This window comes from Oryctolagus cuniculus, chromosome 12 (assembly GCF_964237555.1).
Source record: "Oryctolagus cuniculus chromosome 12, mOryCun1.1, whole genome shotgun sequence".
Lineage (NCBI taxonomy): Eukaryota > Metazoa > Chordata > Mammalia > Lagomorpha > Leporidae > Oryctolagus > Oryctolagus cuniculus.
In genome coordinates this window covers 118,220,856-118,248,656 of record NC_091443.1, presented here as the reverse complement: position 1 = coordinate 118,248,656, position 27,801 = coordinate 118,220,856, and the positions used below count along the sequence as shown (strand labels likewise).

Below are 27,801 nucleotides of genomic sequence, written 5' to 3'. Positions count from 1 at the left end.
CCAACAGACACATGAAAAATGTTCAGGATCACTAGCCATCAGGGAAATGCTAATAGAAACCACAGTGAGATTTCTCCTCACCCCAGTTAGTATGGCTATCATACAGAAACCAAAAATTGTTTTGGGACAGGCACTGTGGCTTAGTGGGTTAAGCCACTGCCTGCAGTACTGGCATCCCATATGAGTGCTGGTTTGAGTCCTGGCTGCTCCACTTTTGATCCAGTTTTCTGCTAATGAGCCTGAGAAAGCAGTGGATGGTGGCTCATGTGCTTGGATCCCTGTACCCATGTGGCAGACCTGGATGAAGTTCCTGGCTCCTGGCTTCAATCTAGCCCTGCCTTGGCCATTGTAGTCATTTGGGGAGTGAACCAGCAGAGATCTCTCTCTCTCTTTCTCTGTAAATCTGCAATTCAAATAAATAAATAAATCATTTTTTAAAAATCACCAAGTATTTTACTGAACAATTTTAAATGTTGTATGAGCAGACATCTACAACCATTGAATTATTTTTACAATAGTCAGTCTGGTTTAAACTGCTTTTCTGTGAATGTAAGAATATGTACTTGAAAAAAGTATAGGCTTGAGGAAGTGGTGATATGCTCGAGTGCTAGAGTGGAGATGGCCGAGCTTGCTCCACTGCCCCCACTCTCCCCACACATTAAGAACATTCAGCACCACCTGATGTTCAGGAGCATGACAAACAGGACTCTGTGGTGGCCAGTTACTGAATAGTTGCTCAAGAACTGATCTGAGAGGTTGTTGGCAGCCATTGTTCGATCATTATGTATCTCACCAAGGGGGTCATTTTATATGCCATGCAAACTAGAATGAAGATTCATAATAAAACTGAGTGTTGTAAATTTTTATCAAAATTAATGGGTCAGTTAGAAGCTCTTAAGAAACAATTGGGGGGCTGGTACTGTGGTGCAGCACATTAAAGCCCTGGCCTGCAGTGCTGGCATCTCATATGTGCTCCAGTTCAAGTCCCAGCTGCTCCACTTCTGGCCCAGCTCTCTGCTCTGCCCTAGAAAAGCAGTAGAAAGATGGCCCAGCTGGTGCTGCAGCTCACTAGGCTAATCCTTTGCTTGCAGTGCCAGCACCCAGCGTTCTAGTCCCAGTTGGGGCACTGGATTCTGTCTTGGTTGCTCTTCTTCCAGTCCAGCTCTCTGCTGTGGCCCAGGAGTGCAGTGGGGGACAACCCAAGTGCTTGGGCCCTGCACCCACAAGGGAGACCAGGAGAAGCACCTGGCTTTGGATCAGCGCAGAGTGCCGGCTGTAGTGTGCCGGCCACAGTGGCCATTGCGGGGTGAACCAATGGAAAAGGAAGACCTTTCTCTCTCTCTCTCTCACTGTCTACTCTGCCTGTCAAAAAAAAAATAATAATGAAGATGGCCCAAGTCCTTGGGCCCCTGCACCCATGTGGGAGACCTGGAAGAATCTCCTGGCTCCTGGCTTCAGATCAGCACAGTTCCAGCCATTGCAGCCATTTGAGGAGTGAACTAGCAGATGGCAGAGGCTGACTCTCTCTCTGTCTTTCTGCCTTTCTGTGACTCTGCCTTTCAAGTAAATAAATAAATCTCAACAACTGTTAGACTGGACTCGGATGGGACTCAATTATCCCAATGAGAGACTTCAATAATACAAAAGCAAAGAGGTTTATTGTTCTAGCTCGAGCTAGGGTCCACTCCTCCAATCATCACAGCAGTCTTCTGATGAGAATCCATCCCATTTCTTTTGTGGGGTTTATATAGGGTTTTCAGAGACATTCTATACATTATAGCACCATTCAGCAAATCATCTCATTCTGTGGGAAATTTAAAGAACATCTCTTAAAATTGCTTAGTAAATCCAGTGGTGGGAATAGACTAGTAAAGGTGGTTGGATGGCTCTGGGTTGATGCTTTTTAAAATGATTGGCTAAAGTATAGGGTATGAGCCGCTAGGGTGTATGTTCCAAACTGCAGGGTTTTGGGATGCTATCAATCACCCTAACCGCCTGAAAAGATACCTGGAACTTTAGGTATTTCCCTGCTATCTGCTGATTGGCTGTTGCTAGGAGAGTTTATCACAAGGGGAGTTTATTTTTCTTCCTCCAGAGCTTTTGGCTTAGGGTTCAGGGCCCGGTCATGCCCAAGTTACAAGATGGAGGCCTGCTGCTCCTCCACACGTGGAGGAGCCGCACCGGACCGGACGCTTGATGTTCCCCTTTTTTACAAGTCCTTTCTATAGTAAAGTAAGAATAAGTAAACAGTGAACTCCCAAAGCAAGAATGAGTAGAGAGAAATGAGAAAGAACGAAGCAACGAACTTCCCCGCGAACTCTCCAACGCACTCTCCAACCAACCCACACCACCATGCCGTCTCTCTCCTCCTATATAGTCCTCTCCACCAATCCGTGCTCTGCTACCCACACTCTGAGGGCGCTGCTCTCCTCCAATCAGGAGCAGCTCCTGCAGCTTGTCAAGTTGGTGAGAGGCAGCTGGGTAGAAGCTGTTTGCTCCTCTCCCAGTGCCATATTGTGGGAGAGCAGATGTATAGAATAAGTCTTAATTCCAGTAACAGTATAGTCCGAGTTGCTCCCCACAGATCCCCCTTTCTTTTTATTTTTTTGGCGTTGATACGCGCCTGTGTAAAGTTCAGCGTGATCTTCATGCTATTGACTGTCTTGTTTGTCGTGCTACTTCAGAGTTCGTTGAAAAATGTCCCATATTCCAAAGATCCCAGGAATTGGTTATTCATTGTTTTCTTCCTCAAATAGAGTTTTTTTCTTCTAGCTCTTCTGCTGGTAGGTTTACCAACCGAATTCTTCTCTCAGGGGTCCATATTGGTTGTGCCACACCCTGCGGAAAAAAACAAACGGCACCTCGTACTCTTCTGAGTAAGGGGAATGGGCCTTTCCATTGGTTGTCCTGTAAATCCTTCCACATTACCCACTGTATTGATTTCTTATCAGCTAATTGAGCATGCATTTCTGCAGGTGATTTACTGTTCTTTTTCTTGTTCAGAAAATTAATTGTATAAAGAGCTAAGGCCAAGGCATCCTTATTGGATGCGGCCATTTCCCCTATTCCCCCCCCCCTTTTTTTTTTTTATTTTTGACAGGCAGAGTGGACAGTGAGAGAGAGAGACAGAGAGAGAAAGGTCTTCCTTTGCCGTTGGTTCACCCTCCAATGGCCGCCGCTGCAGCCGGCGCACCGCGCTGATCCGATGGCAGGAGCCAGTATCCAGGTGCTTTTCCTGGTCTCCCATGGGGTGCAGGGCCCAAGCACCTGGGCCATCCTCCACTGCACTCCCTGGCCATAGCAGAGAGCTGGCCTGGAAGAGGGGAAACCAGGACAGAATCCGGTGCCCCAACCGGGACTAGAACCCGGTGTGCCGGCGCCGCAAGGTGGAGGATTAGCCTATTGAGCCACGGCGCCAGCTTCCCCTTTTTGTTTAATTATTAAATTTTTTAAATATAAGTGAGTGTGTTCTACCACAGCTTGCCCTTGTGGATTGTATGGAATACCGGTAATATGGGAGATTCCGAATTCTTTCAAAAATGCAGCAAAACGAGCTGATGTATACGCTGGGCCGTTATCCGTTTTGATCACATGAGGAACTCCCCAGGCTGCAAAAGCCTGCAAGCAGTGTTGGATTACTTGTTGTACTCCTTCTTTATTCATGGTTGTGGCCATAACTATACCTGAATATGTATCTACAGTGACATGAACACAGCTTTGTCGCCCAAAAGAGGGGATATGTGTAACGTCCATCTGCCAGATATGTCCTGGTTTAAGGCCACGGGGATTGGCTCCCGTAGGAATCTTTGGAACTATGGCAACAACGCACTTTTCACAGGATCTAATAATACCTTCTGCTTGCTTGCGGGGAATATTAAATTTAAAACTTAAAGTGTGGGTGTTAACATGCCATTTAGAGTGATATTCTTTAGCTTGTTCCAAAGCGGTGCATGCAAGCAAGAATCTTGAATAATGATCGGCCATCATGTTTCCTCGAGTAAGTGGGCCAGGTAAATTAGAATGAGCTCTTATGTGGCCTATGTAAATAGCATGCTCTCTTTGATTTAATAACCCCTGAATGTCACTTAAATAAGAATAGACTGAGGAGGATTTAAGAATAAGGCACTGTGTAGCAAGCATCTGAACTGCATTCACCACATATGCACTATCAGACAAAATATTCATGGGTGCGCTCTCTCTGCGTAATACTGTTGTGGTAATAGCTAATTCTGCATGTTGTGGAGAACGGGATGCTGTTAAAACAAAATATCATTGATTGTTAAATATAGCTGCTCCTGTTCCGCCTTTAGCTCCATCCGTAAATACGGTAACTGCCCCTTGAATTGGATCCCTTCGCACCTTCTGTACCCGTTTTATTGAAACCTGTGTGCAGAAGTTAACAAATGGATGGCGAGGGTAGTGATTGTCAATCTCTATTTGTAGAATGAGAACTATGTATGCCCATTGCCAGCATTCCCTTGTAAAGGCTTCTACTGCCTCTTGAGCAAAGGGAACTACACATCGCTTTGGAGTCTTCCCCGCCATTTCTGTCGCCTTTTTTTATTGCTGTTAATATCAAATCAGCCACCGCAATGCCTTGGGTGTATAGTACACGTGGTGCATGTGAATGTGGGTATACAAACAACAAGGGTCCTCCTTGCCAAATGACTGCGAAGGGATACAGCTGTTCCATAAAAATTAATATTTCTAGGGCTTGTTGTGGATCACATCTTTCCATCTGCATTGCTTTAATTTGTTTTTCGATTTTCTGTAACGCCAAGCGGGCTTCTTTTGTCAATCTACGAGGGGAATCAAGCTGGGCATCTCCTTCTAAAATATTGAATAATGGCATCATATCTTCGGTGGTTAATTTACAATAGGGCCTCAACCAATTTAAATTGCCACATAATTTTTGGAAGTCATTAAGGGTCTGCAACCCATCTATTGCAATTTCAAATTCTAATGGGGTCACCTTTTCAGAAGTTACTTTAAGCCCTAAGTACTGTACTACTTCCCCTTTTTGTATCTTCTCTGGCGCTACTTGTAACCCAACTTTTTCCAAATATAATAGCAACAGCTTATATGCTTCCATAAGGTGATTTTCACTTTCAGCCGTTATTAACAAGTCTTCCATGTAGTGTAAAATTTGTACTTTTGGGCACTGTTGTCGAACCGGCTCTACTGCCTGATCAACATATAGCTGGCATATGGCAGGACTGTTAGTCATTCCTTGGGGAAGCACTTTCCATTCATATCTTTTGTCGGGACCTTGATGATTAATGGAAGGTACGGTGAAAGCAAACCTCTGAATGTCTTGTTCATGTAGAGGTATGCTAAAAAAGCAGTCCTTCAGATCGAGTACTATTAATGGCCAATGCTTTGGGATCACAGTAGGAACCGGGAGTCCGGGTTGTAATGCCCCCATGGGTTGCATCTGCTGATTAACAGCCCGTAAATCATGCAACAACCTGTATTTCCCCGATTTTTTCTTTATCACGAATATTGGCGTATTCCATGGGGAGGTTGATGGTTGCAAATGGCCTGCCTCTAATTGTTGTAACACTATATCATTTACCGCAGCCAACTTTTCCTGGGTAAGGGGCCACTGTGGTATCCACTTTGGCTTGTTGTCCAGCCATGACAATGGCAGCGGCTGCATCTCAGTGGCCCCCACGAAAAACCCGTGTCCTGTCTTTTAAAATCGCCTTTGGGCTGGGCTAGGTCCCTTCTGCCTTCTCTGGAGCCTAATCCTCTCTCCTGATATCCCTTTTTATACATAATACGCCATCCTGTAGAACTCTCCAATTGGTCTTCATTGGTTAATGTCAGTCCCAATTGTTCTAAAATGTCTCTTCCCCATAATGTGATGGGGAGTGCACTAACATAAGGTTGCACATTTCCCTTGTTCCCTTCTTGATCCTGCCAATGAAGCACCTGAGCACTTCTTGATGGTGTCATGGCCGCACCTAGGCCTACTAAAGTATTATCTCCTGGCTGAAGGGGCCATGACTTCAGCCAATCATTTTCCGAAATTATACTTACATCTGCACCCGTATCTAGCTGGCCCTGAATCGACTTTCCTCTAATGGTTAAGGTCCACAGAGGTCGATCTGCTAAAGACAGGGACAAGGCTGCAAATTTCTCCCCTTGGGGTCCATGAACATCCTGCGCTCCAGTCATAATCAGCATTTGAGCCACAGGTTCTTCTGGATTGATTTGTATAATACCCTTTGTAGATTGTATTAGCACCTTTAACTTATCAAAGGGTAATTGGATGACTCCGGTAATGACCATTAGGCCTCTTAAAGCATTTGTTTCTTTTCCTATGATTATTCCAAGTCCCTTATGCTCAGCTGAAATTGTTTCTGCCCTCACCTCTATGGCTTGTGGCCCCATTTGAGGTGTTAGTAACGAATACCCGGTGGCTCGTAACTCTGCGCAGTAAATATTTGGTTTTTGTATTGTTGGGACCATGGCACCCACCGATTGTTTTGGCCCCGGGGTGCAGGGGCCCACATTCCATTTTTTTGTTGTTGTCCATATACACCTGATCTTTTTATGGGGCCCGGCTCATTTGGCATCCTCAGGGGATTGCCTGTGCTATACATTTTAGAGTAACATTCACTGACCCAATGATTCCCTCTTCTACAGCGTGGGCAAAGGCCTGGTCTTCTCGAGTTCTCTATGCCCTGCTGATCTCGGGCTGGAAATTTCACCCTACATTCCCTCATTAGATGCCCTTCTCGACCACATCTAAAGCATTTTCGTCCCCTCATGTTCTGTCTAAATTGTCGGGTCACTGCTACTGCAGCATGTGATCCAGAAGCTACATCATCCATGACATCCCTACAGATTTTCAAAAAGGTAGGGATGTCTTTATGCTGCCATGGTCTAAGAGCTTCACGACATGTTTTATTGGCCTGTTCATACGCCAATCTTCTGACTAAGGGCATTGCTTCTTCCACAGTTTCAAAAATATTTCCCGCTGCTTCCATTAATCTATTCACGAAGTCAGTGTAAGGTTCAGTAGAGCCCTGCACTATCTTAGTCAAGCTGTGTCTTATCTCTCCTTTTCTGGGTACCACCTTCCAGGCTCTTCTTGCTATCTCTCTCACTTGTAAGAGGACAGCTGTTGATAATCGGGCCTGCTTATCGGGATTGGCAAATCGCCCTTCTCCATTTAACATTTCCTCATCCCATGTTTGATTCCCTGCTCGATAGTTCTGCTTTGAATATTCTCGCGCGAATTCTCTATAAGCAGCTAACCATAAGAGGAAGTCACCCCTGCCCAACACCGCCTTTACTAAATTTCTCCAATCCTCGGGTATTAGGCCTTGCTGTCCAATGTTATCAAGGATTGCCTGAGTGAAACTTGCATGGGGGCCATACAATTGCACTGATTGTTGCAATTCTTTAAGTAATTTATGGTCAAGAGGCGTCCAACCCCTGTTTCCCTGTTGATCCTGAATTACAGGAAACACCTGGCCTGGTTCCTGGTACTGCTCCCAAGCAGGTTTCCTATAAACAGCTCCCCTTTGCTTGCTTTCGGTTCTTGGCCTTTCTATCTCCTCCTGCATACCTACTCCCTCCATCACTCCTTCTTCCTCCTCCCACTCTTCTTCAATCTCATGTGGAAAAAAAGGGGCTTTTCTTTACAGGAGGAAACTTTGGTAGTACCAATGGGCGATACCAGGGTGGTGATTCATCCTTTATGGTTGAATTTGCCAGCCTTGTAGGGCCAGGATATATTCTTGGCATCTCTCTCGGGGGCGAGGTTCCCTTTTCAGCTTCCTTCTCCCCCCCCCGTAAGCTTCCTGGCTCTCTAAATCCTTCTTTGATTTTCTTTTCACCTGTCCGTTACAATAGCTGCTCGCCTGGCTGCCCTGCCATAATTCTTCCTGCAATTCACTCCCCTCATTAAACAACAACTCGATCCCTTCTGTGGGGTCCTGGAGCGCCTGATCAACGAGTTGCCACAGCTTCAGCACTTCTATCGATTCCCCAGCCTCGCGTAATTGCCGTCCCACCTGCCTCCACTACTGTAGAGTAGAAACCAGGGGGACGTCTCTATGACTGCTCTTACGAATGCATGAATTTTCCTCCCCGCTCGTTTCCCTCGCTTAGAAGAAAAGCTGCGAGGAGGTGGGGAGTAGGAAGAGAGAGAGAGAGAAACCACATTCAGCCCATATTGGATGATCTTTAGGGAGAAATAGAGGATGGTGCCTAGCAGGAAGAAGACGTAGCCAGTGGGCAAAGAGTAGCCAAAGAACTCCATTGTCTGTACCGTCCGTGACATGTTGGAGCGGTGGGCGTAATGGAAGACTGAGTCCCCCAGGCGTTCCCAGTAAATACCTCTTTCCTGGCTTCTATTTTTCTTCCCCTGCGGCTTTTTCCCTAGGTTCTAACTAGCTTTTCACCGGCACTCTTTTAGTCCGGCTTTCCCCTAGGTTCTTTGCTAGTCTCTCTCTCTGGTATTTTCCCGCTTCTTCCCGCTTCTTCCCTCCTAGGTTTCCTAATCCGAGTCACGGCACCATTTGCTGCTCCTCCGCACGTGGAGGAGCCGCACCGGACCGGACGCTTGATGTTCCCCTTTTTTACAAGTCCTTTCTATAGTAAAGTAAGAATAAGTAAACAGCGAACTCCCAAAGCAAGAATGAGTAGAGAGAAATGAGAAAGAACGAAGCAACGAACTTCCCCGCGAACTCTCCAACGCACTCTCCAACCAACCCACACCACCATGCCGTCTCTCTCCTCCTATATAGTCCTCTCCACCAATCCGTGCTCTGCTACCCACACACTGAGCGCGCTGCTCTCCTCCAATCAGGAGCAGCTCCTGCAGCTTGTCAAGTTGGTGAGAGGCAGCTGGGTAGAAGCTGCTTCCTCCTCTCCCAGCGCCATATTGTGGGAGAGCAGATGTATAGAATAAGTCTTAATTCCAGTAACAGTATAGTCCGAGTTGCTCCCCACAGAGGCCTAGTCTAAAATAGCTGCACATTGATCCAGGCTCAGGTTCTTCACAACAACAAAAAGAAACAGTTGAGTGATAATGAAGCTATTACCCAAGGAGCAGTTGGTTCTGCCCATTTGGGGATTTATTCTTGAAAAATGTTTATATATGCAGACAAGGAACATATACTGCAAGTCTTTTAATAGATGTCATAACCGTGTTTGACATAACACTGATGAAAATGTGAAACATAGAAAGTATGCAAGGTGGAAGGCAACATATATCCATAATTGCTTAAAGAATGAGGAGACTCCTCAAGCAGGCCCTATTGCAATTGAGGAAGATACTGATGGTGAAGAAAATGAAGATGCTGTAGTAGCATCTCTGCCCATTCCACACACCTCAGCCATCATCATCTTCAGCAGTTGACCCAGGCAGCATGCCATCAGACAGCTATAGTTGAATACAGATTCCTCTGGGTGCACATGCCCCAGCCAACACACCAGCGAAAGTGCCTCATAGCATGGGTGTAACAAGGAATACCATCCAACCTACTCTATAGACTATGCCAGCCATTGATCCTGCACTTTCCAGTACGGTTTCCCAAGGCGATACCCACCTCACCCCTGAGGAGTTTGTGAGAGCTCAGAGATACTGCAAATATGCTGGCAGTGCTTTGCAATATGAAGATGTAAGCACTGCCATTCAGAATCTACAGAAAGACCTCAAGTTACTGATGACTGACAGAGAATGAAGACTTTGTACAACAGATCCACGAATCTTTGGCATAAAGAACTAACTCCATTACCCTATCTTCAGCCTATCAAGAGGACAGTTTTAAGACTTCAGTTGAATTGAATATGATGATAAAATCTGTGAATATCAGATTCCTTTTGAAGCATTCATCAGTAGCCTCAACCAGTTTTTATTGTCCATTTAATGGCTCCAATAATTTATGGGCACATAGGGCTGATGTTGGCAAGATCCTAAAAACACCCTTTGAACCCTGTTTCAGCAAGTGAAAACACAGAAAATATATATTGGAAATAAGCTTTATTAATTTAAATACATGAAGAGAATTTTTTAAAAGCCATAATATTTGGACAAACAGACCATATTACTTTGCAGTAAAATTGTAAATCTAATAAAAGATTCCAGAATTGTCTAGATTAGAGATTACCTTTTTGTTTTCCTTAAGATTTATAAAACAAATACAAATGTCCTAAAGTGTTAGATTAACCTGAAAAACTTATGTTCAAAACACAATTTTTATTCATTAGAGTTTATAGTTGGCAGAAGGAAAAGTCATTCAGTAAAGAGGTAGAAGTGCTTTCAGACTTAATATTAATAATGTTGGTTTCCCAAATGCTTTCTCTTATCCGTCAAGCTTAAGGTGAATTGGTATTTGCTGCATCAGCAGTCTGACTGCATGTCTTAGAGAATGAAAAATAGAGGTCTGTAGAGATGCCTGAAGAGTTGGTGCTTTTAAGTTAAGATTCTTCTCAGCTGCTGAGGAGTATGTTCCATCGAGTGCATAACTATGAATGATTCAGAAGATTTATAAGACTTAAGATACTCAGCTGTTAAATTTATGAATTTTGTGGGAAATTATGGACTTACGGTGTCACCTGAATTTGCTGTGTTAAAAAAATAAATACAAAGATTCTTTTTAAATAAAACTTAAAAAAAGTATAGGCTTGTATGGAACAAGATGTTTCTAAACTTCATAACATGCTGTTATTTTAATACAAAACATACATAAGCAAATGTTTTAAACATAAATAATTGATTATAAAAGCTTGTGTTTCTAATCAAATACACTTGTGAAAAGAAATTACAATTTACCCCCAAAATAATCTAGAATTTCCTAACAGTATCTAACTTAATAATGAAGTAAAAACATCCTAAAACATCTTTTCTTTGTGTGAATTTAAGTACAGTACTTTAAATTAGCATTTTCCATCCCAAAGGTTATTAAAAGTTTTGAAAGGGAGATAAACTCCATGAGGTTGGTAGATTTTCTGTTCTAAATTCTTCATGTAGGTGGGGCTGGTGCTGCTGGGCAGCAGGTAAATCCTCTGCCTGTGGTGCCAGCATCCAGTATGAGTACCAGTTCTAGTCCCGGCTGCCCCTCTTCCAGTCCAGCTCTCTGCTATGGCCTGGGAAAGCAGTGGAAGATGGCCCAAGTGCTTGGGCCCCTGCACCCGCATGGGAGACCAGGAAGAAGCAGCTGGCTCCTGGCTTTAGATCCGTGCAGCTCTGGCCATTGCAGCCATCTGGGGAGTTAATCAACAGAAGGAAGACCTTTCTCTCTGTCTGTAATTTTACCTCTCAACTAAATAAAATCTTAAAAAATATATTCTTTATATACTCATATTAATTACAACCTCCTATTTTAGAAAAATGAGGGTTAATGGTTTATGACTTCTGCTAGTCTGTGATTGTTACAAAGTAAAACTTCTAGTTTTATCTAGAAGACAATTCCTTATCTGCAATCACCGTATTGTAACAAAAATTGTGGTACTAAGTTAATAGTCTTTAAGTAAATTAGGAGAATATTTAGCAACTTAAAAACACCTGGCTAGAAAATTTCTTCACAAGATTCCTCGTGGGGTAAACACATGCTGAATTTCTGGTTTTTTATTTACGTGTCTCATTGTCACAGGCTGAACAGCAACAGAACACAGTATGAGAATGGTGAGCACTCCTCTAATGCTAGAGACATATGTGCCCTGTCAGGACTTCATTGGCCTGACTCATCAAAAGACTCAGGAATAAATGTTTCTGTTTTCAAGAGAATTGTGGGGCTGGTGCCATGGTGCAGTAGGTTAATCCTCCACCTGCAGCACCGGCATCCCATATAGGCCCCAGTTCCAGTCCCAGCCACACCTCTTTCAATCCAGCTCTCTGCTATGGCCTGGAAAAGCAGTATAAGATGGCCCAAGTGCTTGGGCCCCTGCACCCATGGGAGACTGGAAAAAAGCACCTGGCTCCTGGCTTTGGATTGAGCAGCTCTGGCTGTTGCAGCCATTTGGGGAGTGAACCAATGGACGGAAAACCTTTCTCTCTGTCCTACCTCTCACTGTCTATAACTCTACCTCTCAAATCAATAAATAAAGTCTTTCAAAAAATCTTTTAAAGTGAATTGCAACCACTATTGCATGTTTTCTTTCACAACTTCAAGTGGACATAGCTCATAAAATAAAATGAATCATGGTTTCATAAACATTAAAGCTTATCATAGACAATTGGTACCAATGAATAGCTTCTTTTACAGTCTCTCTATATAAATAATTAATAAGCCAATTATATTCTTCCTACTCTGCAAAGCCAGTCAATGCAATTGATTTCAAATTTAGAATTTTCAAATCACCCAGAAATGCACAATGTTAATGCTTTTGGAGCTTTATAAGAGCCCAAAATATCAATTTTTAATTCTTGTACTTTTTAACATTAGAGAGTTCTGAGACATTAAATAGTGCTTTTTCTTTCTAATCCATGTAAGACTAACCATGTGCAGAAAAAATATGAGGATTTTTGTTATGCAGATAAATAATTGTGCTTTGCCTAGAATCATGCTTCAACTTTGGTTATTTTTCCTCTTCACTGAATCCAGGAAGACAAGAGTCCTGTGAAACTAATAAAATGCCCCTGGTGTTCTTAAATGATTACTTTTTGGACAGGAACTTCCAAGAAACAACACCACAGTCGTAGTGAACATTTTCTGTGGTTGAATTTTCTCTTTGCTTTCAGGAGACCAAGAGAAGCCACCTGGAGATCTCAGAGAAGGCCACGTGGGAATGGAGGGGCATGCACCTCCTCTGGAAGCAGTTGTGTCTGTGAAATTTTTTGCTCATTGCAAATTTGACAGGTCTCTATCCATTGATAATGAAGAGACTCATCATAAAAATTAGTAATACAGAAAAAATCATTGAAATTTCATTTTTTTCTGCCACAGGCAAGTGGAACAATATCTCTCACAGTAAAACAAACAGACTGTAAAGAGTCTATCCAATGTCTCTGGCTCTCCTCACATTCTGAGGACAGATCTCAGAGAACTTCTAGCTGCCTCTTCCAGAAAGGTAAATCAGTAAATAAATTATTAATAAAAAGAAAAGGAGGTAACTTTTTTTCTGTATTTCTGGATAGGATTCCTGTCTTCGAATCAATATGTCATGATTTTTATTCATTTTTCCTTCTTTGGAATTGGGGTAGGAGTAGGCAAAAACATGCATGAAAGAAGGGGGAAAAAGCTTAAAGTACTAGATTGTAAAGTAGGAACAAATAGGCAGGAAGGCTGGAGGTGAAGGGGTAAAGACTAGGTTAGGGAAAAAAAGCCAGCTTATTAAATCCTTAAAAAGAGAAAGGAAGAAAGGAGGAGGAAATAGAGAAGTATGGTTATGTTCTTATGGAATTACATTCTTATGCAATCTGATCTCTTTGTATTAATAAAAATAGAAATGTTTAACAATTGAAAATTTATTCCTTTATTGAATCACTACTGCCTCATTCCAACACTCTATAAAAACAGAATCCAAAGGCAGGCATAGGTTGCAGGGTGGGGCACAGTGCAAGTGGCAGTGACAGACTTATTTCTCTAATATCAAATTCTACACCACAACTTCTAATCCAGCAAAGTTCTACACATCACCCAGAATCAATTGCATAAAATAAACCGCTTAGGGCAAAAGCTCAGAGAAAATCAATGTCCCCATTATTCTTTGCCTGTGAAGCACTCATATAAATTAGCATGCTGCTAAAGAAAATGAGATTATGGCCAAGCTATGTATAAAGAACATAGGGATGCAAAGTCAGGAGGCAGTTTGGTGTTTTATGAGCACCCAAAGTGAACTGCAGATGAAGAAGGGGATGCATTACAGAATGGGAGCTGAGTAGGCAGCACAGCCAGCAGTGATCACCAAGCCATTAACCTGAGATTGATGAGTATTTGTGAAGTGTACAAGTGAGTTCTACCTATAACAACAGTAATTACTTTTTCTTTAGGACACAAGGCAAAACACATTTTTTTCCCAATTTTTATCTGTTTTTCATTTTATTTGAAAGGCAGGGGGAGATGGAGAGCGAGAGACATTTCTTCCACTTTCTGGTACATCCCCAAATGCTCACAACAGCAGGCAATGTTCAGCCTGAAGCCAGGATCCTGGAACTCCATGCAGGCCTGGGAGAGTTCAGTTAATTCTGAGGATACACAGTCTTCAGTGACACCTGTCTTTATAAAGACACATCTCAATACAAAATAAAACTCTCTACTCAGGACTTTAGAGATCCAAGAGAAAACTTTCAAATATTTTGCAGGTGAATGCAAAACAGAAATCTGGAGACTTCTGTGAGCCAACAAGTTCCCTGCCTACCTGAGAATCAGCCTGGTCACCAGGGAGATCAAGGGAAGAGGACCAAGCAAAGCCATTTGGGACCTGTGCCCAGAGTCTTATCTCTTGAGTGAGCCTAAAGGCAGCCCAGTCATTGGGCACTGGCAGTTTTGGACCACCTTAATCCTGAAGTGGCTACACAAACTAGTCAACTCCAATTTGGGCTGAGTTATCAGACTGGAAGTCTGGTCAAACACTGCCACCCATTAAGGAATCTGGACACAGGAATGGCCAAAAAAGTACCATTAGGAGGTGCTCACAATAGGAGGCAGAGAACTAAGTGGGTAATAAATGCACAGATCCTAGACCAAGGCAACAGGCAATGAAAACCTTCTCTTTTGTTGCAAAATTTTCTTATTTTATCTTAAAGGCCTTGAGAAACAGATCTGTAGACATCTCATGTGTAAGACAAACATGGATCATTCATAATTGGCCTATAAATATTAGCATTCTTGCCCTGAACAATCAGCCTCAGGAGCTAGCTCAGGGAGGGGCAAGTAAAGGGAATTACTTCAATCTCATTTCTAGGGAAATATACATCCTCCATGAACTGCTTCTTACAAAACATTTCTCCAATTTTCCAGGAGAAATACATCAACTCTGAAGAGGCTACTTTTTTTTTTTTTCCATAGAGCCCAACACCTGTCTTGGGAATCACCTGTGATCCAGGTAGATGGATAAGAAAGACAACTGGAATCATCTACTATGAGACAAGATACTTTACCCAAATCACTATATTTCACTCTACAGAAAAATGCAAACTGAATCACAAAGAACTCCAGTGGATTGATCCACTGGTTTCAGCAAAGGGCATATTTGCATTACTCCAGATATGCAGGCCTCTCTTTCTGTGTACCTTCATGTGGACTATCTGCAGATACAGAGTGAAGGGGAGGCTGCAGCAGTAAAAATGGTCAATGTTTCAACTATGAAACTTATTTTTAATTATCTCAAATACAGTCATAAAAATTCTGCTCTAAGCAAGACACACATAAAGCAAAGCTCATCCCTTTCTCAACAAAAATTTAATGCGATGAGAATTACAAAATCTTAAAGAAAGAAATAGAAGACGATACCAAGAAATGGAAAAATCTTCCATGCTCATGGATTGGAAGAATCAACATCATCAAAATGTCCATTCTCCCAAAAGCAATTTATAGATTCAATGCAATACCAATCAAAATACCAAAGACATTCTTCTCAGATCTAGAAAAAATGATGCTGAAATTCATATGGAGGCACAGGAGACCTCGAATAGCTAAAGCAATCTTGTACAACAAAAAACAAAGCCATAGGCATCACAATATCAGATTTCAGGACATACTACAGGGCAGTTGTAATCAAAACAGCATGGTACTGGTACAGAAACAGATGGATAGACCAATGGAACAGAATTGAAACACCTGAAATCAACCGAAACATCTACAGCCAACTTATATTTGGTCAAGGATCTAAAACCAATTCCTGGAGCAAGGACAGTCTATTCAATAAATCGTGCTGGGAAAACTGGATTTCCACCTGCAGAAGCATGAGGCAAGATCCCTACCTTATACCTTACACAAAAATCCATTCAACATGGATTAAAGACTTAAATCTACGACCTGACACCATCAAATTATTAGAGAACATTGGAGAAACCCTGCAAGATATTGCCACTGGCAAAGACTTCTTGGAAAAGACCCTGGAGACACAGGCAGTCAAAGCCAAAATTAACAATTGGGATTGCATCAAATTGAGAAGTTTCTGTACTCCAAAATTAATAGTCAGGAAAGTGAAGAGGCAACCGACAGAATGGGAAAAGATATTTGTAAATTATGCAACAGATAAAGGGTTAATAACCAGAATCTACAAAGAAATCAAGAAACTCCACAACAACAAAGCAAACAACACACTTAGGAGATGGGCCAAGGACCCCAATAGACATTTTTCAAAAGAGGAAATCCAAATGGCCAACAGGCACATGAAAAAATGTTCAAGATCACTAGCAATCAGGGAAATGCAAATCAAAACCACAATGAGGTTTCACCTCACCCCACTTAGAATGGCTCACATTCAGAAATCTACCAACAACAGATGCTGGCCAGGATGTGGGGAAAAAGGGACACTAACCCACTGTTGGTGGGAATGCAAACTGGTCAAGCCACTATGGAAGTCAGTCTGGAGATTCCTCAGAAACCTGAATATAACCCTACCATTCAACCCAGCCATCCCACTCCTGGGAATTTACCCAAAGGAAATTAAATTGGCAAACAAAAAAGCGGTCTGTACCCTAATATTTATCGCAGCACAATTCACAATAGCCAAGACCTGGAGTCAACCTAAATGCCCATCAACAGTAGACTGGATAAAGAAATTATGGGATATGTGCTCTATAGAATACTATACCGCAGTCAAAAACAATGAAATCTGAATATTTGCAACAAAATGGAGGAATCTGGAACACATCATGCTGAGTGATATAAGCCAGTCCCAAAGGGACAAATACCATAGGTTCTCCCTGATCGGTGACAACTAACCGAGCACCAAAAAGGAAACCTGTTGAAGTGAAATGGACACTATGAGAAATGGTGACTTGATCAGCCTTTGCCCTGACTGTTGATGTACAATTTAATACTTTATCCCTTTTAGTATTTTTGTCTGTTCTACTTAATATGACTGGTTTAATTCTATAATTATCACACAGTTATTCTTAAGTGTTGAAAATTAACTGAAATGTGACCCCTGTTAAACATAAGAGTGGGAATAAGAGAGGGAAGAGATGTACAATTTGGGACATGCTCAATTGGACTTGCCCCAAATGGTAGAGTTAGAAACATACCAGGGGATTCCAATTCAATCCCATCAAGGTGGCCTATACCAATGCCATATCACTAGTCCAAGTGATCAATTGCTGTTCAAAATTGATCACACTGATAGGACTACGAGTCAAAGGGATAACATAAACAAGACTAGTGTCTGAAAATACTAACCGATAGAATAAAAAAAAAAAAAAGGGAAAGAATGATTCAACATGAGAAGCAGGATACACAGCTGACTCATAGAATGGCAGATGTCCTAAACAGCACTCTGGCCTCAGAATCAGCCCTTAAGGCATTTGGATCTGGCTAAAAAGCCCATGAGAGTATTTCAGGCATGGAAAGCCAAGACACTCTGGCAAAAAAAATAAATAAATAAAAAAGAGGACCTAAACAAAAGATCTCTGAGAGTGAGATCCCAATGGAAAGAACAGGTCATCAAAGAAGTAGCTACCTTTCTCTGAAAGGAGGATAGAACTTCTACTTTGACTACTACCTTGTCTAAATATGATCAGAGTTGGCGAACTCAAAATGCTTCCATAGCCTTGACAACTCATGAATAGATCCTAGGGTGATTACTGATGCCATAAACAAGAATGTCAATTTGTTAAGGCAATAACAGGAGTCACTGTGCACTTACTCCTCATGTAGGATCTCTGTCTTTAATGTGCTGTACCTTGTGATTGAATGCTATAACTAGTACTCAGTATTTTTCACTTTGTGTTTCTGTGTGGGTGCAAACTGTTGAAATCTTTACTTCATATATACTAAATTGATCTTCTGTATATAAAGAGAATCAAAAATGAATCTTGATGTGAATGGAAGGGGAGAGGGAGCGGGAGAGGGGAGGGTTGCAGTTGGGAGGGAAGTTATGGGGGAGAAGCCATGCAATCCAGAAGCTGTACTTTGGAAATTTATATTCATTAAATAAATGTTAAAAGAAAATTAATGTTAACTGCATAGTTAGGAGTGTACTATTGCATTTAATTACAGTGCTTCTCTATATTTTATTTTTTAAGATTTTATTTATTTATTTGAGAGGTCAAATTATAGACAGTGAGAGGAAGAGACAGAGATAAAGGTCTTCTATCTGCTGGTTCACTCTGCAAATGGCTATAACAGATGGAGCTGCACTGATCTGAAGCCAAGAGCTTCTTTTCTGTCCCCCCTTGGGTACAAGGGCCTAAGCACTTGAGCCATCTTCTACTGTTTTCCCAGGCCATAGCTGAGAGCCAGATCAGAAGAGGAGCAGCTGAGGCTAGAACTGCGGCCCATATAGGTACCAGCCCCTCTACATCTTATAAGCACATCTTATCTGTAAGAAAAACACTGAAAAGTTAGTCAAGTATATCACAAACTATGTTAGAAATTATCTCTAATTTAAATAAAAAAGGAAAACCTTAAAATAGAAGTGGTTAATTTTGGCAATCTGCACAAATGACCTGTGTCCTATTATTTTATCCTTTGGAATACTTTTCAAGATTTCTTCTGACCTTCCCATCTTCCTTTGTTCCTCATACCCTTTCAATATCACTGCCTCTCTGTCCCTGCAGCTCTCTCCCTTTGGAAACAGTCTTGCAGGCTGTCAATCATTATTTCAAAATGTTTTGTAGGGAGTGCCTGAATGGCCTTCTAATATCCCATAAATATATATTTCCATAAAACAGACAATAGAGGGGCTGGTACTGTGCCCTAGCAGGAAAAGCTGCTGCCTGCATTGCTGACATTCCTTATGGGTGCTGCTTTGAGTCTCGGCTGCTCCATTTCTGATCCAGCTCTCTTCTACTGGGGAAGCAGTAGAAGATGACCCAAGTCCTTGGGCCCGTGCACACATGTGGGATAACTGGAAGAGGCTCCCAGCTCTTGGCTTCAGTTCAGGGTAGCTCCAGCCATTGCAGCCATCTGGGGAGTAAACCAGAAGATGGAAGACCTTTCTTCCTCTCTCTCTGCTTCTGCATCTCTCTAACTCAAATAAAATAAAATAAATAAAAATTTAAAAAAAGGTGGTATAGCATAGTGGGAAAGCTGTTGCCTGTGATGCTGGTATTCTATATTGTGCATGAGTTCATGTCCCCACCTGCTCTACTTCTTCTTTTTATTTATTTATTTATTTTCACAGGCAGAGTAGACAGTGAGAGAGAGACAGAGAGAAAGGTCTTCCTTTTCAGTTGGTTCACCCCCTAATAGTCACTGCAGCCAGTGCACCATGCTGATCTGAAGCCAGGAGCCAAGTGCTTCTCCTGGTCTCCCATGTGGGTGTAGGGCCTAAGGACTTGGGCCATCCTCCACTGTATTCCCGGGCCACAGCAGCTCTACTTCTGATCCAGCTCCTTCATCTGCCTAGGAAAGCTGCAAAGAATGGTGCTTGTGCTCCTACTCCCACATGGGAAATGTGGAAGAAGATACTGGCTCCTGGGTGGGAGGGACGTTATGGGGGGGAAGCCATTGTAATCCATAAGCTGTACTTTGGAAATTTATATTCATTAAATAAAAGTTAAAAAAAAAAAAAAAAAGAAGAAGATGCTGGCTCCTGACTTTAATCCAGTTCCAACCCCAGCTGCTGTGGCCATTAGGGGTGTGAAACAGTGGATAAATGATTTATATCTCTCTCTCTCTTTGTAACTCTGCCTTTCAAATAAATATTGGCTGGCGCCGTGGCTCAACAGGCTAATCCTCTGCCTGCGGTGCTGGCACCCCAGGTTCTAGCCCTGGTCGGGGCACCAGATTCTGTCCCGGTTGCTCCTCTTCCAGTCCAGCTCTCTGCTGTGGCCCAGGAGTGCAGTGGAGGATGACCCAAGTGCTTGGGCCCTGCACTCGCATGGGAGACCAGGAGAAGCACCTGGCTCCTGGCTTTGGATTAGCACGGTGCTCTGGCTACAGGAGCCATTGTGGTGTGAACCAATGGAAAAAGAAGGACCTTTCTCTCTGTCTCTCTTTCTCACTGTCCACTCTGCCTGTCAAAAAATAAATAAATATTTTTTTTTTAATTTAACAAATGGCCCTAAATATTCTGACTCATCTTGACATGTAACAGGAGACAAAAAAGTTGCTGCTGACTTTATGTAGTGCCTCCTCAATCTTTTCTATAAGCAAAATACATTTATTTCTTTTGCTGTCCAAGCACTCAAATCTAAAAGAAATAATACTACCCAGTGCAACTCTGTTCAAGGCTGCTCCTGCACTGAAGAAAAGTAAAGGAGCAAGGGGCCCAAACCCTGTGTGGCCGGCTGGCAGTCCCCTCCTCACTCTGCATCTGAGTTTCTGATTAGAGAGGGAGACAAAGGCAACTCCAGATACTGCAGCAGTACACAAACAGCCTCACAGACACACCTTATGTGTGTGCAACAGAAGGAGAGCACAGAGCACTATGCAAGGGAGGAATACATTGAACAAAAAGGAAAGGATGTGAATGGACATAGCTAAGAATTTCCCCACTCTGCTGATCATGATCTCAAGGATGTCCAGGCCAGAATTCCATTTCACTTTGGAAAACCCACTCCATAAAGTTTTCTCCACCTAGGTGTATTCTTATGTGAGGAATCTGTCTTCCTGTGAGAGAGGGCACCACCACAGACTGAAAACCAGTCAAAAAGCAGAGTGATGGCTTTAATTCTCAGAGGTGAATGGACAACCACATCTATGAATTCTGCCTTGAAAAATAAGCTTCCTTCTGCTCTAGGAATCAGGTATAGTTTAGGGCTAAAATGAGAAACACAGAGACCAGCTGGGTCTGTTACATGAGAAGAAAGGAAGCTTGATGGCAGCACTGTAGGTGGCAGCCTCACCTGCCATGCCACAATGCCAGTCCTCAAAATCAGCCTATTTTAAAAAGCATTTTAAATGAGGGATGGGAGAGAGGGACACTGGATTTCATTTTCCACTTCTATTTGAAGAAATGGAATAGTAGAATCCATGCCAGCCTAACACATGGCAGCTTTAGCCACTGATGACATCACAGCTTGCTACCCAAAAGTGGCAGCCAAAATAAACTCAACAAATGAGAACCAAAATAAAACAGAAGAGTTTAACCTAATACCAACAGTTGTTCAGCAGATATCACCAAGATCTTGACACACAGTCATCAGAAGGATAAAGGGTGGGGCTGGCTTTGTGGCACAGTGGATTAAGCCACCACAAAATAAAATGCTGGGATCCAATATGTGTGTCCACCCTTTAAAAAAGATTGATTTATTTGAAAGTCAGAGTTTTGGGGACCAGTGCTGTGGCACAGCTGATTGAGGCCCTGGGCTGCATTCCATATGGTCCCTGGTTCAGGTCTTGGCTGCTCCACTTCCAATCCAGCTGCCTGCTAATGTGCTTGGGAAAGTGGCACAGTATGGCCCAAGTCCTTGGCCATATATCCACATGGAGATCTGGAAGGAGCTACTGGCTCCTGGCTTCAGATCAGCTCAGATCTGGCCACTGCGGCCATTTGGGGAGTGATCCAGCAGACTGAAGACCTCTCTATCTGTCTCTATCTCTATCAGTAACTCTGTCAAATAAATAAAATAAATCTTAAAAAAAGTCAGAGTTATAGAGAGGAGGGAGAGTCAGATGGGATGGCATTGTGGATTAGCAGGTAAAGCTGCTGCATCTGGTATAGGCACCAGTTCATGTCCTGGTTGCTCCACTTCTGATCCAGCTCTCTTCCAATGGCCCTGGAAAAGTAGAAGATGGCCCAATACCTGGGTCCTTGCCACCCAAGTGTGACACCTGAATGAAGCTCTTGGTGCCTGGCTTGGGCCTGGCCCAGTTCTGGTCATTGTAGCCATCTAGGGAGTAGACGAGCAGATGGAAAATCTCTTTCTCATTCTCTCCCTTTCTCTATCTCTGCCTTGCAAATAAATAAATGCTAAAAAAGAGAGAGATCTGCCATCTGACATGGCTGCAATGGCCAGGGCTGAACCACACAGAAACCAGGAGCCAGGCACTTCATCTGGGTCTCACACATGGGTTACAATGGCCCAAACGCTTGAGTCATCCTCTGCTGCTTTTCTCAGGCCATCAGCAGGGAGCTAGTTTAGAAGTGGAGCAACTGAGACATGAACTACTGCTCATCTGGGAAGCTGGCATTGCAGGTGGTGGCTTTCCCCATTGTGCCACAATGCCAGCCCCATGAGTGCCAGTTTGAGTCACAGCTGTTCCACTTCTGATCCAGCTCCCTGCTAACACAACTGGGGAAGCAGAAAAAGATGGCACAAGTACTTGGGTCCTTGCACCAACATGGGACACTGGGTTGGACCTCCAGCCTGGGCCAGCATTATTCATTGCAGTCTCTTGAGTGAACCAGCAGATGCAAGATCCCCATCCTTCTGTCTCTGCCTCTTTCTCTGTAACTCTGCCTTTAAAATAAAATTTTTAAATCTTAATAAAATAAAGAGAAAGGGTGAGAGAGTGTCCACAGTAAAGTAACAGAGCAAAGCTACAGTTGTGCTGTCCCTCAGCAGCCTTCTGCCTTAAGTGGGAAATCTCTGGCTTACAGACACTGACATAAAAGACACATTCAAAACACATTTCAAAACAAGAGATGAGAGGTTTACAAGGCATATTGACTTTATGATGACTTTCATTCATTAGGTACACTGGGTTTAGGTATATGCCTTTTGTGCAGCCAAGTTAACCCAGGGTCCAATTCAAAGAGATGTACTGAGGAAGGTGTGCTGCCAGGGGAGAGAGCTACAATGTCCCATTGCTCTTGTAGCATCATAAAGGGAAGGAAAAGGTCTACTCATGTCCATGGTTACAAAGAGGACAGAAGCACAAACATTTCAGAAGGCAGGAGCAAATTTCAAATACAGTTATTTTAAGAAAATAAAAGGAAGCAAATTTCAGAATATAACATGGGGTAGAAACACACCATCAGTTCATCAATTCTCACAGGGATCCAGGAAAACTGCCCTGCCTACCCATAAACCAAATGTTTCAAAACATATTTTCTGATTAAATTCAGAAGATTACAGGACTCGGCACTCTGGGTGTTCAAATGCCAAATTAAGTTTTAGTTTCCACTACGGGCATATGTAGCCCAATCACTCAGAACATGAGAAAAACTTTTCCATAAGAAGGAACATGAAATATTCAGTCACACAGAATAACTGTGCTTAGTGCTCAAAGTGAACCAACCCCAGGATAAGCACCCAGAAAACCTGTTAGGTCTTAGGGCCAGCTCCATGGTGAAGCATGTAAAAATTTATTTATTTATTTAAAAGGCAGAGTTACAGAGAGTCAGGGCACAGAGAAAAGTCTTCCATGCACTGATTCACTCTGAAAATGGCTGCAATGGCCAGAGCTGGATTTACTTGAAGCCAGGAGCCAGAAGCTTCTGTCAGGTCTCCCATGTGGGTGCAGAACCCAAGAACTTGGGCCATCTTTCACTGCTTTCCCAGGCCACGGCAGAAAGCTGGATCTCAAACAAGCACCCATATGAGATGGCAGCACTGTAGGTGGCAGCCTCACCTGCCATGCCACAATGCCAGCCCTCAAAATAAACCTATTTTAAAAAGCATTTTAACTGAGGGATGGGAGAGAGTTTGTTTATCCAAAGCAAGGATAACATAACATAACTACTACACAGAAGAAGCTCCTGGCTCCTGGCTTTGGATCGGCACAGCTCCGACCACTGAAGCCAACTGGGGAGTGAACCAGCAGATGAAGACTTCTCTCTCTCTGCCTCTCCTCTCTGTAACTCTGACTTTCAAGTAAAATAAATAAATCTTTTTAAAAAAATAACTACTAGTACTCATTAACTTCAAAAATATAGAAATTTAAGGAAACTCAAAATATAACCAAAATCATCATCTACTACACATTATAATCTTTATTTTGAGAGTCATATTAGAAAAAAAAATTAACCCCTCCCCCATTGAAAAAATGCACATGGGACTGGTATAGTAAGTTAAGCAGACCCTGGCAGTGCCAGCACCCCACATGGGCACTGGTTCAAGACGTGGCTGCTCCATTTCCAATATAGCTCCCTACTAATTCACCTGGGAAAGCAGAGGATGATGGCCCAAGTGTTTGGGCCCCTGAAATCAAGTGTGAGAACCAGAAGAAGCTCCAAGCTCCTGGGTTCACCTGGCCCAGCCCAAGTCATTGTGGCCATTTGAGGAGTGAACCAACAGATGGAAGACCTCTCTTTCAATCTCTCTGTAAATCTGCCTTTCAAGTAAATAAAATTGATCTAAAAGAAAATACCCTGTATACAATGTAGTATTTTGGTTATTTCCTCATACAAAGAAAGCTCAGATAAACTGTCGATGAATCCTCCTGGCTTGATGCAATTCAGAAGGATGATTGCCTTCTGCCACACTGTGGTAGACATCAATGAAAGTTATTAATGGGGAGATGAATGGGCTGGAGCCATGGCTCACTAGGCTAATCCTCTGCCTGTGGTGCCGGTACTCCAGGTTCTAGTCCCAGTTGGGGTGCCAGTCCTGTCCCAGTTGCTCCTCTTCCAGTCCAGCTTTCTGCTGTGGCCCAGGAAGGCAGTGGAGGATGCCCAAGTGCTTGGGCCCTGCACCCGCATGGGAGACCAGGAGAAGCACCTGGCTCCTGGCTTTGGATCAGTGCAGCGTGCCAGCCGTAGCAACCATTTGGGGGGGTGAACCAATGGAAGGAAGACCTTTCTGTTTGTCTCTCTCTCTCACTGTCTAACTCTGCCTGTCAGAAAAAAAAAAAATGGGAAAATGAATGGACACCATCAGACTGCTTCCTCATATGCCACCTTTCCTTAAAGACATCACTGCTACATTACCAGATTATGTCTCTTGTGTGAAACATATCTCTCCTAAAAATTTTAAAGAACTTGCCAGAAACTTATAACAGAGCAGGGAATGATGTGCCAAGGACAGTGAGTTAGCCTGAGTAGTCCAGGAATCCTGTTCTTGGCTGTTTTCAAGTTCATTTTTTTTTTTTTTTTTTGACAGGCAGAATGGACAGTGAGAGAGAGAGACAGAGAGAAAGGGCTTCCTTTTGCCATTGGTTCACCCTCCAATGGCTGCTGTGGCCGGCGCACTGTGGCCGACGCACCGCGCTGATCCGATGGCAGGAGCCAGGAGCCAGGTGCTTTTCCTGGTCTCCCATGGGGTGCAGGGCCCAAGCACCTGGGCCATCCTCCACTGCACTCCCTGGCCACAGCAGAGGGCTGGCCTGGAAGAGGGGCAACCGGGACAGAATCCGGCACCCCGACCAGGACTAGAACCCGGTGTGCCGGCGCCGCTAGGTGGAAGATTAGCCTGGTGAGCTGCGGCGCCGGCCCTTTCAAGTTCATATTAATGTACACACAACATAGTTGCTGAGAAAGTGTCTTACAGTTGTTTCCTGGGTGTGAAGCAGCTCTTTTCAGCAGAAACACGTAACTGCTTGTCCACTCGCAAGCACTGTGATAGGGAGTACATGGGAGAAAAGTTCAAAAACACACTGGGTTTCAGAGGAAGATGTTGTTACCCTAACAACATCTATCCAGGATTCACTTTCTATTTTTACTTCCTAGGCAACCTTACTATGCTAAATGAGTTTCACAGATTAATAATCTGGTGACAACAGGACTCTAACAGAATCTATGAACCACTCAGTTAATCAAGTGATAACTTCATTATACTGAAAGTTAGTCTATAGCAATAGTTTTTAGGGCCACATGTCTCTTTTTTTTTAAAGATGTTTTATTTATTTATTTGAGAGGTAGAAATACAAATATTGAGACAGACAGAAAGGTCTTCCTTCTGCTGGTTCACTCCCCAGTTGGCCAAAATGGCCAGAAGAACTGCATTAATCTAAAGCCAGGAGCCAGGAGCTTCTTCTGGGTCTCCCACATGGAGACCCCCCACATGCCTTCCCAGGCCATAGCAGAGAGATGGATCAGAGGAGGAGCAGCTGGGACTCAAACGGGTGCCCATATGGGATGCTGGCACCACAGGCAGAGGATTAACATACTGAGTCACAGTGCCAGCCCAAAGCCACATCTTTTACTATACTGTGTATAGTAAAAGTATAGTATACTATCTCTGTGGGGGGAGGGGAGCATATTTTCTCTTTTCTTCCTTACCCCTCCTCACATTAACACCTTGTATAAAGGCTTCCATAGACCACAGTCATTATGAAAATCTGTCATTAATATCCTCCCATGTTGAAAATGGCATGGGGTTAAACACAGAACTCAGAATAAGAAAAGTAATTTGAAGCTGGTGTTGTGGCTGAGCAGGTAAAACCATAAGGGTGCTGGTTCAAGACCTGGCTGCTCCACTCTCTGCTATGGCCTGGGAAAACAGTGGAAGATGGCCCAAATGCTTGGTCCCCTGCATCTGTGTGGGAGACTTGGAAGAATTTCCTGGCTCCTGACTTCCATGCAGTTCTGGCCATTGTGACCATCTAGGGAGTGAACCAGCAGATGGGAGACCTCTCTATCTCTCTGTGCCTTTGCCTCTTTGTAACTCTGCCTTTCAAATAAATAAATAAAAACATTAAAAAGTAACTGACCCTCTTAATTAAAACCATATGGACTGTAAGATAATCAGCTTGGTGGAGCATTGAGTCACTTTAAAGAACTAGAAGAGAAAAATTGCTACTTTTCTGTATTTATGTCTTCATAGCTCTCTATTTTATGAAAATCCATATTAAAGTAGCTCATTATTAACTCACACGGTAGACTAATTTCAGTTCACTTCTCACTTTGCAAAGGGATTAGCAGCAGGTAATAATAGTTGACATCCCTAATAACATAAGAAAAAAGGGTTGAAGACAGAAATCGAAAAGCAGGAAAATAAATCAGCTACATTTCCATGGCCTCAAGCTCCAGATTGAAAAAGAGTCTGTTAATTAAACACGGAGGAGAGATCAATCTACTAAGCTACTGCACAAGCTTCACATTGCCGCTGGGAAATACAGCCAAACTCATAGCGCCCTGGCTGTCAGATGTGTCCACAGGGTCCAGCCTGGGGGCCACTGGGCCCCACCCAGCTGGAACAACCATGGGGTATTGCTGGAAGCCCAGCCAGAAGGCATTCTCTGACCCACCCTAAATGAGAACTGGGCTATTTAAATCTAGGGAAGGGGACTCCTTCCTTTGCCATGCTCTCAACTGCCCTGCTTGTGCCATTCCTCGTCCAGTGTACTGTAAGGAGAATTTGAGTGAGGCAGCCCGTGGGACTGGCCGTGCATCGGGAGACTGGGAAGCGGCGGTGGGAGACACAACACCTGGGTTCCAGCCTTGACTCTGCCAGAGACGCTCCCAGGATCACTGAGAACCAAGTGATCAATGTCTGGGAGCCGCTACCCGCCATCGCACCCACCCCTCTCCCACACACGCATAGATGCCCCTTCCTGTTCTCCATACTTGCCGTGGAAACTCTCGGGAGCACGTCCCCTTTCTTCAGGACACCTGGAGAGCAAAGCGGAAAGTGTGGGACAGGAGAAGTCGCTGGAACTTGGGGCCCACGGTGGCAGATGCAGAGGCACAGAAGCAGCGGGCGGCAGGTCTGGGGTGTGTGCTCCCGAACCGCCTGCAATTGCACTTGCAGAGCAAGATTCCCCAGGGAATGTGGGAGAACGAGCAGTGCGGCCTCTCAGGGCACACTCTGATCAGTAAATGAACTTCCTCTGTTCTCAACCCCCGGGCCACAGGGAAAGGCACGCGCATGCGTACGTTCTCCCACATGCACACGCACAGGCGCTC

At 43.5% G+C, this 27,801-nt stretch overlaps 1 protein-coding gene and 1 pseudogene across 4 annotated transcripts in view; one reads left to right on the top strand and one right to left on the bottom strand.

The window, feature by feature from the left end:
• LOC127485365 (zinc finger protein 568-like) overlaps positions 1-27,801 on the bottom strand; it is a 53,185-nt gene extending 25,384 nt beyond the window's left edge. The window contains exons 1-2 of one of the 4 annotated variants that reach the window (XM_070054839.1): positions 27,463-27,757; positions 2,624-2,838 (exon numbers count right to left, since the gene is read on the bottom strand). The gene's annotated coding sequence lies outside the window, so the exon portion shown is untranslated. Of the gene's footprint in view, positions 1-2,623; positions 2,839-27,462 lie in introns of all 4 variants that reach the window. The other 3 variants (XM_070054838.1, XM_070054837.1, XM_070054840.1) reach the window with 3 other exon arrangements.
• LOC100347549 (vacuolar protein sorting-associated protein VTA1 homolog) lies at positions 479-9,772 on the top strand (annotated as a pseudogene).